Source organism: Parus major, chromosome 4, assembly GCF_001522545.3.
Source record: "Parus major isolate Abel chromosome 4, Parus_major1.1, whole genome shotgun sequence".
NCBI lineage: Eukaryota > Metazoa > Chordata > Aves > Passeriformes > Paridae > Parus > Parus major.
Genome location: NC_031771.1, coordinates 4,925,559 through 4,943,848, shown reverse-complemented (window position 1 = coordinate 4,943,848; position 18,290 = coordinate 4,925,559). Strand labels below are relative to the sequence as shown.

General features: G+C 40.9%; 1 long non-coding RNA gene across 17 annotated transcripts in view; it reads left to right on the top strand.

Annotated features, from left to right (window-relative positions):
- The first annotated feature begins 1,607 nt into the window (after window positions 1-1,607).
- The window catches only part of LOC117244293, a 68,282-nt gene continuing 51,599 nt past the window's right edge, over window positions 1,608-18,290 (top strand). For 5 of the 17 annotated variants that reach the window (XR_004497101.1, XR_004497102.1, XR_004497105.1 and 2 more), the window contains exons 1-6: window positions 1,609-2,485; window positions 5,179-5,332; window positions 7,199-7,334; window positions 8,667-8,804; window positions 9,040-9,131; window positions 14,860-15,111. This is a non-coding gene — a long non-coding RNA (uncharacterized LOC117244293). Of the gene's footprint in view, window positions 2,486-5,178; window positions 5,333-7,198; window positions 7,335-8,157; window positions 8,252-8,666; window positions 8,805-9,039; window positions 9,132-14,859; window positions 15,112-18,290 lie in introns of those variants that run through there. The other 12 variants (XR_004497092.1, XR_004497093.1, XR_004497094.1 and 9 more) reach the window with 5 other exon arrangements.

The window sequence follows — 18,290 nt, the reverse complement described above, 5'->3', positions numbered from 1 at the left end:
TACTGGGATGCTTTTCAAACTTCCTTGTGCTTGGTGGCTTGAAAAACACAGTTTTGTCAGGATGCTGCACACCTGTAACCTCCACTGATTTCTGGGATTTGCAGACTTGGTCTCAGCCTGTACCAGCTGTTCATCTGGCTCATTGTCACCTCCTTAATCACAGGCAGCACTTCTGTTGCATAATACAAAAGAACTTGGTTTCTTTTTTCCACCTTTGCTGCCTCAGTCCTCACAATGAACTGAAGAACTACGTTTTTGTTTGACCCCATAGCTAAGGACAGCTTTAATCACAAGGTTGCTTTTGTAGACAGACCACTGAATTTTGTATTCCTCTGGCATTACAGCATAGATGTTTTGTGCCAGTGGTGTTTACATTAGAAAAAAAGAGCTCCTTTATGTACTATGAAAGCAACAGATTGAGTGCAGTAGTTTGTTCTGCATTTTCTGTATTGTTTGCTGACTGTTATTAACTCCACCTCATTTATTCCTTTAAAAGCTTGCAAGTTTCAATTGTGTAATTCTCAGTGTGCTAAAGGCTACATTTGAGGTATGTGCATTCAAAATTTGTTCAGTAGGGATAGTTTACTTCCACTGGTTATTATTTTAGGCATGTTTGCAACAAGGAGAAAAAAGGTTTTATTTTTGTTTCAGATCTGCTGTGTTCTAGGAAATTCAAGCATATGCTGTGAAAGCGTGAAAACCTGGAGGTCCCAGAGCAAAATTTTTCTAGTCTTGGAGGCCAGAGAGCTAGAAAGCCCATTCTCCAGTCTTTACATTTTATGTCCTGGAGTAAGAGAGGTCATAATTGTCTTGTTGCTTTATTTAGCACGAGTAACTGAGTGTGGTCACCTTTTAGAACAGTGATTGTGTTCATGGACCAACATGGATGAATTTCCTTCTGTGGAATGACATGGCACCACCATAAACAGCATGAGCAGGGACTTTGGAGGGGCAGCACAATTTGCAGCTCAGGAAATCCTAATCAAGAGCAAAAGGAGTGCATTATAGCAGATATTTTCATATCATTAAATGCAGTGGGTTTTGTTTGGTTTGTTTTTTTTCTTCAGAAGATATGTGGGGCTGCTCCTATGTAAGAAGTACAACACTGGCATTTATTGAAATGGGAAATAAGCTGGTTTGTGTCTGTTTTGGAGCTTTCCCTCTGTCTTGTGCATCCTTTTGGTGACTTGGGTGCTTCTTGGCTGGAAAAGCTGCAAAGTGTCTGGGCTTCAGTGCTTTCCTGCCAGGAGGGTGGTATCTAAAGGAATGGCTTCCACATGGAGAGAAGTTGCACATCTGCAAGTGTATTCTGGCCCTTAATTAATAAAAAGAGCCTTATAGGATGGGTACAAGCCCATGTTAGTTATGGCTTGTCACAGGGCTTTGAAAGTGTCTTTAAAAAACACGTGTGTGTCTGGCATGGGCTCTTTGTGGGGAAAGACACATGGAGTGGTTGTAGAGCAGTGTGACAGACAGATGGACAGGGTGATGGATTGGGAGGGATAGGCCAGTGCAAAGCTTGTCAGTTGAGATAAATGATAGAGGAAAGAAGTTTTGACACGGGACAAATTTTATGTGGTAGCAGATGAGCATCTGTCAGGTGGATTTGAATGAAGAAGGGACACAATGAAATGCTGAGCAAGGAGAGCAGCTTGTTTTTGTTACATCTGGTGTTTTTATGGGACTGTGAGACAGGCAGCTTGGAGAGCCGGGAAAAGCAGTGACACGGGAGCCAGGACTGAGTAAAGGTGTGAAGAAGAGATCAGGGATGGGGGTGCAATGTAAGCAACCACCCCCAGAAGTTTTACAGAAGTGCAGCCAGTAAATAGAGTTTGTAGGTGGAGGCCCTGGGTTTTGTATTCCAGGTGAGCAATCTCCTAGTGGATCTGCAGAATCCCTGAGGGTGCAGGGCTAAGGAGGAGGAAATGAAGACATGTCAAGCATGAAGAATCATAACTCGGTGTTTGGCTGCACTGTTGTGTGAGTCTGTCCATCACTGTATGAAACCTCTGTGACAGGCAGGGATTTGTCACGAGTAGAGCCTGGTGTGTGAAATCAACCTTCTCTTCTGCTCTGTCTGAGAAAAAGAGAGCACCTCTATCATACAATCCCACTTCTAATTACAAATAATTTATAACCTACAGTCCTAAAGCAGCTTGGGAGGAATTATTTCAACAATGTATTCTTAATCATGTATTGCAAGACCAAATTGGAATAATGCTTTTAAACTTGAAACATTCTTCATCTGATCTAATATTACAGCTAATCCATCAGGAATGGATCCTGAAGTCTCTTAAAAAAGGCTGTTGCTGGTGTAAATGGATATAATGCTAGCATTGTCTTGCCAAATAGAAAGTGATACTATAAGTCCTCATAGTGGCAAAGACAGATTGATAGTTTGTGGAAAGATATCCCCAACAACATCTGATGGGTACCAGTCTTCATCCTTGGATATCAGTGCTGCAGTTCACCATGTCAAAAAAAGGTAAATGTTGTTAAAGAAGTATAATGGAATCATTAAAATAGAACCAGACCTGATCCCACTCGAGACAGGACCAACTGTACCTAAATCTCTGCCCAGGAACTGAAACTGAGCACCTGCAATTGTTCTTGTTCCCTGTGTTTTTACAGTAATAAATGGCATTTCCATGCCTCTGCTCTGGGGAATATTTTCTTCATAACAAAATTACTCCTATCTTTTCTTACTTTGATTTTCATGAGCAAAGCAAGAAATACCATAGACAAAAATTGCCAACAACTCAGTAAAACATTTCTGCTCTTACAACCAAGTAAAGAGAAAATTTCTTTCAGAAGACACCAAACTCAGGGATATGCTGTGTTTAAGGAGTGAAAATAAATATAAGAATTTATGGACTAGCCAATCCACAGGCTTGCTGATCAACAAAACAGGAGTCTTAAAGCTTACAGATAATGTAGATATGTTGGAGTCACACTGAGATTTGTTCATTTCTTGTGAGAGAATATCAAAGGTTTTGGTCCTGATTAGGGACAGAGCAATAGCAGAGTATAGGAGTTGTGATGAATTATTTCTTTCCTAATGTTTTTGGGTGACACATTCTATTAAATATTAGTGAAGTAGCTTCTCTCAGCTCAGCTGCTGGAGCTCTTGTCCCTCTGCAGGCATTTTGCTGTGTTTTTGTCACTTTATTTACTCAGAAATGCAGTATTTCTGCTGGCCTCCCATTTCACAAAGCAACACCCAGAAAAAGAGAAGTTTGGGTTATATGTCAGGAATATTTTGCTGGAACAATTAGATTTTGGGAAAAAAATGAAGCTAGTTAAGCAAAGTGGACACTGTGAGCCATTTGGGTGCTAGTTAAACATCACTGAAAATTATACAGGAAGGGAGTAATTCTACAAAATGAAGTGTAAAAACTGGATAATCCAAGTGATCATTTTGTATGGGGTCCTTACTGTCTATTGTTTGGAGAGAGACAGGCAATGGTCTTGTTAGTAATCCCATGGAAAAAGAGAATTGAGACACTAGTTTTGCAGAATCTCAGGGAGTAATTGCAATTTTTAAGCTGTTACTTCACTATTCAGGATTGTACTTGAAATGGAGAAAAGAATGCTTTTATTTCCTAAAGTTCATACAGGAAGAGTGATAGAGAAGGAAGTGAGTTAAACCCAAGGCAAATGTGCAAATGATTATTAGTGCTTTCTTTAGTCTGGATTTTTTGTCACAGTTTTCAAAAAATGTTTTAGAAAAGAAGTAATTGTTACCATATTCTGGTCATTAGTTATCTGGGAGTTTTGTGTTCAGATATTTATTTTAACATGACAATAATGGTTATTTGACAATATTTTTATAGTTTAAGATATCTGAAGACTACACCTCTTTTTTTCACTACCCCATATGTTTTCCTTTTCCAAATTTAAAGGAATGTAACATGATATTTGCTTCATTTAACCTCTGAGCTGGCAAACAGATAAGGATGAAGTGGATGATAGGAGAATTAGCTTTTAAATTGCAGAGCACTAATTTAGAAACAATGTAGAACAATCTCCTACAAGCTGATGTTTGACTTTTTCCATGCCTAGATGAAAATTCTGTGGCTGTTAAAGACAGGAGAGCTATCTAGCACTTAGGGATGTCATCAGCTTTTGTCCAACAGCTATCAAGGACTGTATCCAACTGAAAAGGAACAGAAAGGTTTAAATCAGCCAGGAGTAATAGAAGGTTTGGGATTAAGCTCTGTTACATAGGAGGACAAATTCTGCCACCTGCTATGGCTTTACAAACTTTGTTTTTGAAATACAGGTTTCTCTTCTCATTAATTGTGGGTCCTGTACTATTTTTAAATAAAACTGGCAGCCAGTAATGTGAACTTAAATGGTTATGCTGGGAGATACTGTTGCAGGACATGTTGCTGTGTAGTCATGGGGTGGGGGAGAAAAGACAGAACAGTTGACAGTAGCATACAGAAAATTCGGTTACTAAACTTTTACTGTGTAGAAGTGAAATAAAGCCTCCATGGCCTCCTTTGCTCTGGACAATAATCAGTGTTTGAGCAGTCAGCAATGCATGGTGGATTGCACCAGTTTAGCTCTGTAGAGCCTAAACCCAAGGATCCTTTGTTTGCCTTAAAAAGGCATGAGAAACTCTAGGCCTAAATGAAAGTTTTGACATTTTTTGTTCCCACACATGGAAGTTACTCCACCTTTCACACCTGCTTTTCTGTTTGAGTGTGAGGTCTGTTCCAGCAAGTAATCACATGAAAACAGAGTTGTGACTGCAGGTTCAGGGCTGTAGCAGGAGTTAATTTTCATTAATTTAGGATTGTGTTGTATGCTTTTAAGATGACAAGGTCTCAAAGAACTGCAAAACTCTCAACTCCCATCCTGGCAGGTAAATAATGAAGAAATCACCTCTGAAGTACTTCAAACACTTCTGAATAATAAAGTACAGTGACAAAGATTTTTCCAAATGAACTCTCAATGCAAGGTATTCCATTGCATTGTTCTTCTGTAGAGACTGCCAGTTTATTTCTTGCACTCTTTATCTCACATTCTTCTAAGCACATGCTGTTACCTTTCTTTGTGCTGCTTCATATTCCCATTATTGCTTCTTCACTCAGTCAGGCCATTCCAACATACACATTGCACCTGCTTGGATATCTTTAAAACTACCTCTGCAAATCCCTAAATCCATTACAGATGCAAACGAGAGCCTCGCAGTGAGACAGTCTGTCTTTTGGACACCAGCTTGTCATCAGAAATCTCACTATCACTTCTTCACCTGCTCATGTGGTACCCAGCTGTGCCTTGCTGGCCCTGCTTTTGCCTGGAGTGTGAGATTTGCTGTTCAGAGGTGAGATTCCCATTTCTGAAAGACTCCGTGTCAATCTCTCATTGGCTTCTCTGTGTTGTTCCAGAGAACATACAGAATTAGATTTTGATGGGGGAGAGGGGAATGCTTTAGTTCTTCTTCCATGTGCATTAAAATATAAGGGCATATTGTAAAGAAAATAGAGCTGCTTAAGGATGCAGAGTGGATAGAGTGAAAACTTCCAATAACTCTGGAAGTCAGGATCTTTACATGTTTCACGTTACAGTTCTCTGTGTTAACACTTGGCCACGGTGCTGTGCAGCTCCTAATGCATCAGCATTATGGAAACATCTGGGCTAAATAGCTTCATGCCGATCTACTGAGAAAATTCACCGAGGATTCAATACTTTTTAAGATATTTCATTTTCTGTCTAGGATAGTAGGTTGCATTATGCTTATATACCGATTTATGAAACACACAGGAACGTTTTGTTTCTTTTTTTTTTTTCTTTTTAGTCTTTTAAGTGCCTACAGGGCACATCTGTGCTTTTTTATTAAGAGCTATGTTATGGCTGGGCCTTGCGTGGCTGCAGTGTGGGAGAGGGAGCAAAGAAGTTCCTTTTCCCTTTGCACAGCCCATTCTGAGACTGCCAAAAATCACAAACCTCTCCAGAGCCAGGAGTAATCCTTTGAAAGGAAGATGTTTCTGCTGCATGTCTGTCCTGCTGGCCAGGAGAGCTGGCTGACCATGTGGGAAAGTACCAAATGACTCCATTGCAGCACAGCCAAGGTGCTCTGGTTGGAAGCCCCTTTGCTGCAGGCATTGCTTTGCACAGGCTGTCTGTCCCTGGCACACCCTTCTGCTGGGACTGCAGGAGCAGCACATCCTCTGGCATCCTCTGGTCTCACCCAGGTGCTGTTCTGGGGACACCCAACTCTGCTTTGGTGTGTTTGTGTTGTGCTGGTACAGAGAGGATAAATAGCAAGCACTGAAATCTGCCTTGAGCTCTCTTGTAGGGCACACACAACTCCTGCTGGCTGTGAGGTCTGTAGTGTTGTGAGCTGATCCCATTTAGTGTCACAAGGAGATTTTGGGTTGTAAAACTTCCCTGCCTCCCTGAAAAGCGTGCATGCCGTACATTGCTCTGCCGCATAACCCATATAAAAATTACCTGCTAGCAAGGTGTTTCAGGAGTGACTTTGGCCTGTGTCTTGCAGGTCAGTGGTGAGCATCTCTGTCTTGAGTTACAGTCCAGCAGATGATCAGTGTGGGGCTCACTCTGACACCATGTGAAATAACTGCCATTAAATTTTTATTAGTGGGCAAACCCTACATTCTCATTCTTTAAGAGGTGAGGGATTGCTACTGAGCATTCATTTTTTGCCCTGGAAGCATTAATGTGCTGGATACATCTTTTAATTGCTTCCTTCTGGCTCTGAAAGCTCAGCCTTCATCTGGTGTTCAGGTTGGACTTCAAATGAGGCAAGGAGCTGGAGAAGAGACATTTTGTGTGTAGGGGCCTGGGCTGTGCTATGGCCCTACCTTCCGAGGTGACGAGTTTGTATAAATTAACTGCTTGATCAGGAGTGAGTCCCAGTCATGGACTAGAGATTTCCAGGTGTGATGACACAGAATTAGTCTGCTATGAAGATGACATTTTTCTGTGTGGAGAAGAGATTGTTATCATCCTTTCTGTTAGTGTCAGATGATAAAGTAAATTCAGCCAGGCTTGTGCAGCATGAAAAATACATCAACTTCTGGTTTTTTTTTTTCAAGTCATATCCTTGAATTTTACTCACATTTGAGAGCAGTAAATTAAACTGCTTCTCATGGTGTGAATTGTTAAATAGTCTGATACAAATTTTTTCTTTTGTCTCCTTAATTAATTTGGATGTCTTTTCTTCTAGTGAAGGGGTTGATTTTCACCGACTGTAATGTTTTAAGCTGACGTGATAAACTCTTTCTCTAATGGAAAACCAGTTAAAAAGCAGACCTGGGAGCAGTAATACCAGCTTGTCACCCAACACTGCTTGCCTTGAGTAGGTATATGAACTCCTTTAGTATCCCTTCTCCCAAAGGTACATGTTTTGTGGGGTATAAATAAGGACCTTTTTATGTTGTGCTGACTTTCTCTTCAGCAGGCCAAAGAAATGTAAATATAGATCAGGAAACGTTCAAGACAATCCGTGGTGTGGGGAGTTAATCTATTTTATATGCATATAAAAAGCTTTTATAGGAATGACCATCAACACAAGCTCTTGTACAATGTGCACTGCAAATAAAGTTGTGTCCCAGGCCTCTAAATCTCAGCAGCCTGGGCTGCTCTGAGCATTGAGAGACAGCCCAGCTGAGCACTGAGAGCAGAATGCTGGCACATAGCACTTCAGGTCATTGTGAATTTCCCAGCTTTCAACTGAGCCCTAAACACAAGAGTCAAACTCTATGATGGGGCCTCTGCGAGCGTGAGCTTCCCTGGGTGCGCTGGGATTTTCTGGGATGAGAACAAAGCGCCTCTGTCTGAGGGCTCAGCTCTCCTGGTGACTAATCTGGAGCTGGAGACTCAGCCCCAACAGGAACTGGTTCCTCTGCTCTGGGTTCCAGCTGCTGGGCACAGTTTGTTGACTTTACCCTCTGCAAACCTTGTAATGTGTATACTTAAAGGAAAAAAAGTCTACAAACTTCAGAAGATGAAAGACACCACTTGATTATCTTCCACCTCTGAGTATTGGAACAAAGAGCCAACATGGAGCCATGATTATATTTTTTAATGCTTAATTGTTGCCATGTATTCTGAAAATATATTGAGGAGTGCTCTGTGATTTTTGTATGCACTGGAATATAGGTGTGCAAAGCTGAACAGCTTGATTTCCTTTCTGTGATTGGTGTTTGCAGTAACTTAGAATCTTAAAGTGTTTTACCAAAGTGAAGCACACCTCCCAATTCAAAAAGGAACAGTGATGGTGAGTATCTACTGGAGAGGTAGTGTTTTGTTTAAGGTTTTTCTTTTTTTTTTTCTTCTGTTGTTTTTTTGATTTTTTTGTTTTTTTAATTCTGATTTGATAAACAAAGAACAAAAAACTCTTGCCTGGAGTAAATTCCAGGGAAGAGACATAGCACAGTGTGGTTTTTTGTATTAAATTCCAGGTAAGTGATGCAGCTGAACTTGTTCAGTTGGCATTACAGAAGTTTTCAAGTCCCCAAATGTACTGATGACGGGTGTGTGTTCTGACATTCAGCAATACCCACGTGTCTGAATTCCATGTCATTCCTGCTCTGTTGCAGATGCACTTTTCTCAGCCATTCACAGTACTGAAAGTGCCAAGTATCACATTCACACTGCTTAAGGAAATAATGAAATGAAAACATTTTTTCCAGGACATTTATTGACCATGTGTCCAAGGGGGATCCCATCAACAGCCCAAGAGAGAAATGCTGTTCAGAAAAATCACAGGATGATGCTTTGCAGCTCTCACTTGTTCTGAGGACACCCATGATCTCCATCTGTTTTCTCAGGTATTTTCAGGTGGAGAGGGATAAATTGGCACAAGCTGTTGTATGGAACAGTTCTTTCTGTATTTAGAAATATTTATTCAAACTTAGTCATTTTTTTTACTGTTCTACATGGTCTTAACTAAAATTGGTGCAGTGTTTTGGAAAATACTATATGTAGTTTATTTATCTTTTTATTGGGGAGAAATAAGGTAGCATTGTCAGCATGTTCTGCATTCTTTCCTTTCCCAATGGCAAGAATTTCTGTGGAAAGTTGGAGGAAGAAGTTGATCCCACAACATGTTTGGTCTTGAGATGGGGTTTTCCCTGGAATGTCTGAAGGCACCAAAGGTAGGTGATGATTGTTACTTGTGTTTTACAGTTGGCAAAATTAAACCACCAGAGGTTTAAGTGGTCCACCTGAAGATCAGATAATAAATCCAGAGTATGTTAAGCACCAAACTGTCCAGTTTTCAGCCTCTGGCAGCATAGCTCTGCTTAGAAGGTTTGGGGATTTTTTCCTTTTCTAATTAGTCATGGAAAGAGTGAATGTGCAGGAATCTCATACACTTTCAATCACACAGTTCTTTTTCATTGATGCAAAGCATTTCTGGGGTGTGAGTTCACAGGGAGAAAGGGTGACTGAGGTGAGAAGTGTTCAAACAGCTGAAAAAACCACACATGCACTTGAAATTACTTCAGGGTTTATAAGTTCATAAAAGCCTCATAACTGTAAGGTTTATTAGCCAGCATAATGATTTTCCAAGGGAAATAAGGGGAGTTGTGAGTTAATTATCCCTCCACTATGGTGCATGTGCTGTACCACGGAGGAAAAAGATCATTTTTCTTTCTTTTCTGCATGTGATTGACCAATACAGTGGTGATACAGAGAGGTTATGTGGCTAGGAAAACAAAGCAAAAATCCTAGCAGACCAAAGAGTGACGCTGGGGTGTGTCATGCTGAAATGCCACCAGTAGAGATAACTCATTATTAATGCTCCTGCACACAGCAAGGGAGCCTTTGGGGAACGTTCTTCTGGATGGCTGTGCCATTTTTCTCTGACTTGCAAAAGAGCTGCGCTCTCACTGAAGCTCATTCAGAGAAATGAGCATGGCAGATCAGAGGAATGGATTTTAAAGCAAAATCCACAGCTTTTAGGTGGATTGAGTTATTTTTCTGATGTGAGTTTTGTTAGGATATTGATCTTCCAAAGTGTGATTTCTGTGGTTAGAGTAATATCCTTGGTGGACTTTGGTGCAGCTGGCAAGTATGATTCACTAAAAGTTTTTATTTTAGAATGATTTTTTTTTTCAGGAAACGTAATTTTTTCCACAAGACTCTGAAAGAAATTTATAATGCATATAAATGGAGTTTATTAAGGCTTTGGCAGATCGTGACCCACGTTAATTTGTAAAACTCAGCATCTCATAGCAAGTTGTCAAATTTAATGTTCTTGGGTTCAGGTAATGATTCCTGGATATAATTCTCTGATCCTGACCTCAAACACCATATTTCCTTGGACAAGAACATGTTTTCTCCAGTAGGTGTGGGACTAAAGCTTATATATTGATCAGACCAGCTGCTTCCTGACTGAAGTATGAGAATAATTCACATCTGAAGTGAGCAGCAAATATAAAAGTGGCTCAACAGCTGTGTGAGCTAAACAGACATTTGAAAATAATGTCATTTATAAGTTCCTAAAGCCTCCAAAGAGTAAGGATTATTGGTCAGCCTACTAATTTTCCAAGGGAAGTAGGTGGTGGGAGTTAACCCTCCAGCACACTGCACACATTTTGGCACTGAAGAAAGTACTCCATGGAACAGTGTTTCACCTTTTTATTTGCTGATGAGAAATCAAAAGCACTGGGGAAAAGCACTGACAAGTCAAAAGCACTGGGAAATCCCTATAGTTGGGGGTTTTTTTGGTTTTTTTTCAACTGCAGGCTGTTATGCCACTTTAAATAAACATGGTAATCTACCAGACTAGTATTAAGATAAATGTTTTGTGGCCTCAGCTAAGTCCATTTCCTGCACTCATTTCTCAGCGTGCAGTTGAGAATGGCAATAGCTGGAGCACTTGGGAGAGATCTGGACAGACACTGATAAAGTAATCAGTGAAAAAGCAGTTGATCACACTCATGGGTGGTCCTTTGCAATGTGTTGTTTACAGAAATCTCTGGCATTATTTGCAACAGAAGCATTCTTCTGTCAGGGGGCTGTTCTGGTTTTTCTGAAGTGTTCTGTGTCAGTTAATAGGCTGATGTCCTAAAGAGGGAGATTGAGAGGGCTGGGATTAAAATCCACTGATGCAAGAGATCATGCACTTTCCCTGTCTGTAACACAGGACAATTGTCATTTAGAAAGGTGACTGATTGCTCACCTGGTTTGGCTACCTGAACAAAGGAGTTGAAAATGGACCTCTTAGCTGAGTGAGTTTATTCCTGTGAGGATCCCCTTGCTGGTTTGGGAGACTAAGGGATAAAACATGATGCAAGGGCTTTGGACACTTGGGGTATCCATGAGAATGGAAGGCCAGGTATTCAGTAAGTTTTCCTTGGGACAGGAAGAAACAAGGCAGGTTTGGCCCTACAAAGTTGTTTGCAGGCTGAGAGAGTTCAAGTTTAGCAGAAGGTGTTAGATCACTCTAACGATTCCAAAAAATTTCCAGATAGTGACAGGAGACTTGACAGCAGAGTACCAGAAACAGCAATCCAGATGAAACAGCCCTGGAGTCCCCTTCTTTGTTTTTATCTTTCTCTTCAACATCTGTGTTTTTTCCAATGAAACTTTTGTAACAGGTAAGGTACAGCAGACAACGATCCCTCTGTGGCAATATTTCTCCTCCTAGATCTTGAAGGAATACTGATTTGGCTTCCATAGTTTATTTACTGGCATTGCCTGTGCTGGCTGTAGGAAGATCGTAACAGTGTGGTACCGTGAGTAATGATGCACGTGGGGGCCTGATGAGCTCCCAGCAGATCATCTGAAGGCTGATGCCATGTTGCAGGAAACTTAATAGAAGCCCTTCAAATCATCAGGTACTTTTTCCCTCTCAGGACTTGCTGCTGCAGAGTTTCAAGACTCCCTTTGAATGGTTTATTGTTCCTCTTTGTGTCCTGTGGGAGACAAAGAGCTGCTCTATGTTGCTGGTCATTATGGGAATCCTCACTGTTGTCTCACTAGAAATATCATAAGAGGTGCCATTGCAAAAAGATGGATTTCAGAATTACATGTGTACAGTGGATGATAAACACAGGTGACAACAAAGAAGCATCAGTGAGAACTGGCTGTAGGAAAGCTACTGCACTGACTCAGTCTCCTTCAGTAAAAATGAGTGTGGTCCACAGATTTTGGTTATTCCAGCAAAGCACAGAGTTTAGCTTATCACATTTTTGGTTTCATTTAAGCTTACAGAAAGGTTTATTGGAGCCTTGAGCTCCACATCAAAACAAAACCATTAAAAACTTCAAAACTTTACAAGGATTTTTTTTTTTTTCCTTCATTCACTCATTTCTATTCAAATCCATTTTTTCCCCTCAGCTGAGGACACTGGCAGATGAATTGATATCCCTGAGCTAATGTTCATTCTGGTGGGACCCCAAACTTAAGAGAGACCTTGATGGGTGTTCCCCTCCAGCAGCGACCTGTGGTTCTTGGCAGCCCTGGGAAGGAAAGGAAAGGGGTGACACCAGCCAGAGGAAGGGTTTCTGTTTTCAGTGCACCGGCCAGATTTTGGGTGCTGCTGCCAAGAATGCAGATTTTATTAGCGCTGCAAAAAGAAACTCTGTTCAGGGGTCTTTATTTTCAATTCCAGTTTAATTCATGTTAATACTGCAAAGCATATTCTCCACTACCCTAATGCCATTTCACAGCCCCAGGTGGAGTTGCTCTCGTGTTATGGAGTGGAAATGGGTTCAGTGTCTTTAGGGAGTTGGAGTTATTATACCAGATTTAAAGCATAAATGGGAAAATTATGTTGGTGGGGAAGAGATGGGGTAGGGAGAGGAAAGGCCTGGGATATATGAACTGGTCTCAGAAAGAACCAGTGTGAAATTTCATCCCCTTCTCAAGGCGACACCAGCCTTTTCAAAGTCTCCCCCATTTTTCCAGGCTTAAAGTAAATAAGTAAATAGCTCATGCTCCCACTTGCTGGCTTCCAATGGAACCCAGAACCAGGGGGTACCAAAGAGAGACAAACAGTCATTTAATGCTGTGAAAGGAAATAATTTGCAACTGGATGAGGATGAGGTGGGATTGGTTCTTAGGAATTTCCCCATTTGGTTTCTGTAGCAGAGGAGTGCAGCAGAAGAATTTTGTTCACCTATTCCTATGTTCACTATCTACACCAAACAGGCTATGCCAGGTGCTTGAGTGAAGAAATAATTACTGAAACTTCCGTGTACATTAGTTCTAAACCCTTATTTTGTTACTTACTTTAATTATCCAAGCCAAATAAACACTGAGCAGTGTGTCTCACGTTAATTTAGGCCCAGGCTCAGCAAGGTAATTTAATTAAGCACCAGAGTAATTCACAGCACATTACAAGTCCCACTGAAACCTACTTCTGCCGTTTTGCAGTTGTTTCGAAGCTGGTTTTACTTCTTGACTCTCCAAGACAAGCCAAGCTTATTTTTTTTCATTTCAGCTCAAGTTCTGAGCAGGGGAGAAAGGCAATTTGAGGTTAAGTGGAGAAAAGTTTTACAGACTGCTTGGGGAAAAGCTGAATTTTAAGTAGAAATGAATGCAGAGGATCTGAAGGACGCGTGGGCTGGGTGTTTCTGAAGCTGCAGGTGGAGGGTCCTTGCTGTGTACCCAATTCCCAAGGTGCTGCTTGGGTGGGTCAGCTCATGAGGGAACAGGACATATAACATCTTTTTAGATGTTTAACATCATTTTAACATCATTTTAAATACCCTGGGGCTGGAATCTGCCCATCACTAGGAGTGCAGTGATAAAAGCTTTGTTGGATGCTGGCAGAAACCAAATCTGCACTTGATTGCTCACCTTGCCTGGGTAGCTCAGAGTGTGCTGGGGGAGTTTTTTGCTGCTGCTGAAACCTTAGCAGAGGAATTGCCTGGATGCATTTCTGTTCTAAAGAAACCCTCACCTTGGCATTAGCTGGGTTGAAAAACTTTCAGGATCCAGCTTGCTCAGAGTGTGGTCCTGCTCATGTTGGTATGAATAACTCCATTATGTAAAAAAAATTATGACTGCATAAATTAGAAGAAACTTGGATTCTGTGCCATTCTTTCAAGAAATCGTGAATGCAGTTGGGGAATTGACAAATATTAATTGAAAACACCAGACAAAAATTGTGTATTTCCTGTTATGGCTACAACAGTGTTACAACTCGCTTTCTTTTAGCTTTACATAATTATCCAGATAATTAAGCATTTTGCTTTAAACCTGCTAAAATCATGCTATATAAAAATTAGTGCCAGTTTTATATAAAATGTAGAGAAACTTAGCCCATATAAAATGGTTTTTAGTTGAGGAAAATACCCAAACAATTTAATGGAAGTTTGGAAACATTTTTACAGAACTTCTAATGTAATGATAGAGAAAATACCGAAAGATTAGCATTTTAAACCAAATGTTTTTTGTGTAAAACAAGAAGAATCAATCATCACGTTAAAGGAGTGTTGTTACAACAATGAAGCAATTTATCAAATGCAAATGCAGGGTTATGAATAGACTCCAAAAAGCTCTTAGCTTCTTGTCCAGAGCTGCTTTCCCACAAAGTTAACATTAAGTCACTGACAGAGTTGCTGGGAAACTGGGATGCTTGCACATAGAAAATTTGTTTGGAAAATGTTTCTGTTTTTGGATTTATCAACACATAATTCTGAAGAAGACTTTTCTCTTTCTCTCCATACCCACTGTTTGCCTAAAATTTCAAATGGGAATGCTGCTGCCTCAAATGAGTAGTGGTGCTTGGAAGCATTTTAACCTGTTACAGTAACATTGAAATGCAAAGTTATTTAAAGAATTAAAGAAATAACTATTTAAAAATAGCACTGCTGACATTTCAAGCACTTTCAATTACTGCCACTTATTTTAACTGAATTGCTTGTTTAGTTTGCAGCACATCTGTGCGAGCTGGTCAGTCTGTGGAAACTGCAGAGTTACTCCTGTTTCTTTACCTGCTCCAAGGGAAGTGTTCCTGAGTCAGCAAAGGGAACCCAGCACATTTTCCAGCATCCAGGAGGGAATGCTCGGGAGAAAGACAGGCAAACCCCAGTAAGAGTAAACAGGAGCAAGAGCAGCTTGGAAGGAAGGCCCAAGTGGACACCAGGAGGAAGAGCTGAGCACTCTCACTCTGGCAGTGGGGTAAGAAAACTTAGAGCAAGTACACACAGCAAGACCAGATTGCATTGCACAAATTTATAATCCCTGCTACACTGAAAGTCACAGCAGGAGTGCTTGTCTCAGTCTTGTCTCTGACACTCCTGTTCTTCAGAAAGCATAATGCTGTCCAGGGACTGGGGGTGTGAAGGAAACCCTTCCTTCCTCCCAGCTGCTCCTCACGTGTCCCAGGACTGCCACAAGAGGGGATTTGGGTTAGGGTTCTGCTCTCAGAACAAGCAACCCTAAGCCTTCTCTAATAGGCCCCTCATTGTCCTTGTCCCTGTTCTCCAGGATTTTTGTGTTCTGCCCACATCCTCCTGGGATGGTGGTGCCCACAGCTGAGCCGTCCGCTTCCCCAAGCCGAGCGCGAGCGTTGCTCCATGTGTTCTACAGATGACACTTGTTTATTCTTCCCCACGATGGTTTTCCATTTTTTCCCAGCAGCAGGATGTTGTTGACTCATATTTATGATTTAATATATTATAGCTCAGTAGTGAAATGGTAGAGGATTTGTGGGTTTGATTTTTTTTTTGCCTTTCTGACTGCTTTAATAGAAAGAAAAAGAAGGTGCTATAGGATCACTGGCAGACTTAGTATATTTCATTTATTGGTTTTCTCAATGCTCAGGTTGAAAAGCCATTCACAAAAGTACCTGCTGACATCATGAATGTCACTAAGGCTGCATTATCAGAAGACCTGCACAACCCCTTTTAACCAGTATCAGCTGAGAGGGTTGTGCTTGACTTTAGGTTTGTCTTCACAAAATCATTTTAATTGTAATTTTTTTAATTGGCTCTGAAGTCAGAGTTTGAAAGCAAAGCTAAAAATCTAGTCTTCATTTCTCTTTCTGTGAAGCCAAAAGATTGCTGTCACAGCAATCTGAACTTGTTTTCAGCCAAAATATTGTCTGTGTGTCCAAGCCTTTTTCTTCCTGTCAACAGATCCATGTTGGTGGAAGTCTCAGTTTTGTTATTTATGCTTAAAACTGTGGTTTACCTTGCAGATCTACACTGGAGGCATTGTGTCGTGAGAAATAACAGAGATAAGAAGTCCTGAAAAACCATAATTTGTGTGCAAGCTGACATGTTTTGACAGCATGGACAGGGATGAAAAGGCTGTGGGTTTTTGGGGGTGTCTTTTTGTTGTTGTGTTGTTTTGTTTTGGGGTTTGAAGTTACTTTTTTAAAAATTTTAAACACGATTTGGAAAGAGATGAGTGCTTAACCTCTTGAGACTAAACATGTGTGAAGTAGCAAACTTGTGTGTTTGTTGCCCATTTCATGACTGCAAGCTAAAAATATTTTGACATCACTAGTTAAAGTTTGATAAAAGGTAATTATTGGCATAGAAACACCCAAGATGTTTGCCATGTTGGCTGCCTTTCAGTCCATCCCACTGAATATTGCAGTGCTTTCCAGTCAGACGTTAGAGACCCTTTCATGAATGCTTACAGCAACCTGGCAAAGTTTCCTTCCACTGTATGTGCACTGGCTCCATAAATCCCAGAGTATTTATTTCTGGGGCTGTTATTTTCTTCTTAGAAAAACATTTAATACTCAGACTGTATCTTCTGCATACATTCAAGTGAGAAAAGAAAAGAAAGAAAGAAGGGAAAAAAAAAGAAAGTCTTGGAATAGTTCATTTTCAGCTAATGTTTTGTGCTTGTGGATGTTGCAGCAGCTGTGGACTCTAGCAAAGCAGGGTGACTCTTCATTTAGTCTGGGACATGATTTTCCTCATTCTCCCACTGCTTCCTGAGCTCAGCATGTCCCAGTGTTGTTTGGGAGAGATACAAAGTCAGCTGGCTGCTTTTCCAGGCAGCATTACTCTCCCCATGCCTCTCCCCGCAGACAGCAACTTCTGTGTGATAAGGCTAAGTTTTCAGCTCTGAACATTCATCAAAACACACCATTCCTCTAGTAAGAGCATTAAGCTGAGATCTCTGATGCACAGCCAGTTTGTCTCCTGCACAATGCTCCTCTCAGTTTGCAGCTTTACTTCAGTAGGGTTGGAAATATTCAGGCTCTGAACCAGGACTGTGTGGCTGAGCACAGAGAGCAGGAAGCAGAAGGTTTGACAATTGCATCATTATTTGTGTCATGCAGACAGAGCAGCCCACGAGAGAGCTCTGTAGTGGTGGAAATGGGAGTCAATCCTTTCTCTCCCCATCCAGAATTCTGGGCAGTGGACTGGACAACAGCATGTATGTTCAAGGCTGCATTGTTCAGCTTCTGAGTTGTTGTTCTTTTATTATTATTATTATTATTTTTTATATTTTTTTTCTGCCTTTGTAGCTTTTCCCTCCCTCTTCTCTGCAGCATTCTCGAGGCTGATGTGTTGCTGGTAGAACCAGACACTCAGATTCATCCCAAATCTCTTCTGCTTTTTTACCAGCTCTACTTCCCAATTCAAGCTGGCCAAGGGAGCTGTGGTTCTAACCAGGCCAAGGTATATGTTAGGAAGTGAGAACAGGAGACTGTAAGCTCTTACCAGCAACAAGAAAAGGCTGCAGACAGCTTAGCAGCAATCAGGACTGGAGATGGATGGGGGCAGAATGCTGTGAGTGCTGCTGATTCCTGCAGAATTCCACTGGAATGGGTATTTCTGACTTGAGGGGAAAAAACCCTCCCTGTAAAGAATAGGGTGGGTTTAGTTCTTAGGACATTTAATGATGTACTGGCACATAGTAACTGCACTATAAATATAGTCTGAAAAAATATGAGCTTAGTTTGGAAGCTGCTCTCAGCGAAATTATGGGGTTTTGATCCTGACCTAAACTGATCCCACATGTTCCTGTATTCTCCCAGTGTTTGAGTGCACAGTAAATCAACTGTAATTTTTGCTTTTTATTGCAAAGAATGAACAGAAGAGATTGGAAATTATATGACTTTGGCATATGTTCATCACGTGGTTCAGGATTGTTTGATATCTTTTTGGGTTTAAGATTTAAATAAAGTGTAAAACAGGTACAGAGGATCAAAACCTTTTAACTGGTATTAGCTAAGAGAAAGCAGCCTGAGGTTCACCAGAGTGCTCATTTCACAAACATTCTGTGCCTCTACAGAGAAGAATGCACTGATTTTACCAGTGATAATGTGCTCTGCTCACACGTACTGACTGTGTGAAGAAATAGTACCACAGCAGGGAACACTAAAGGAGGAG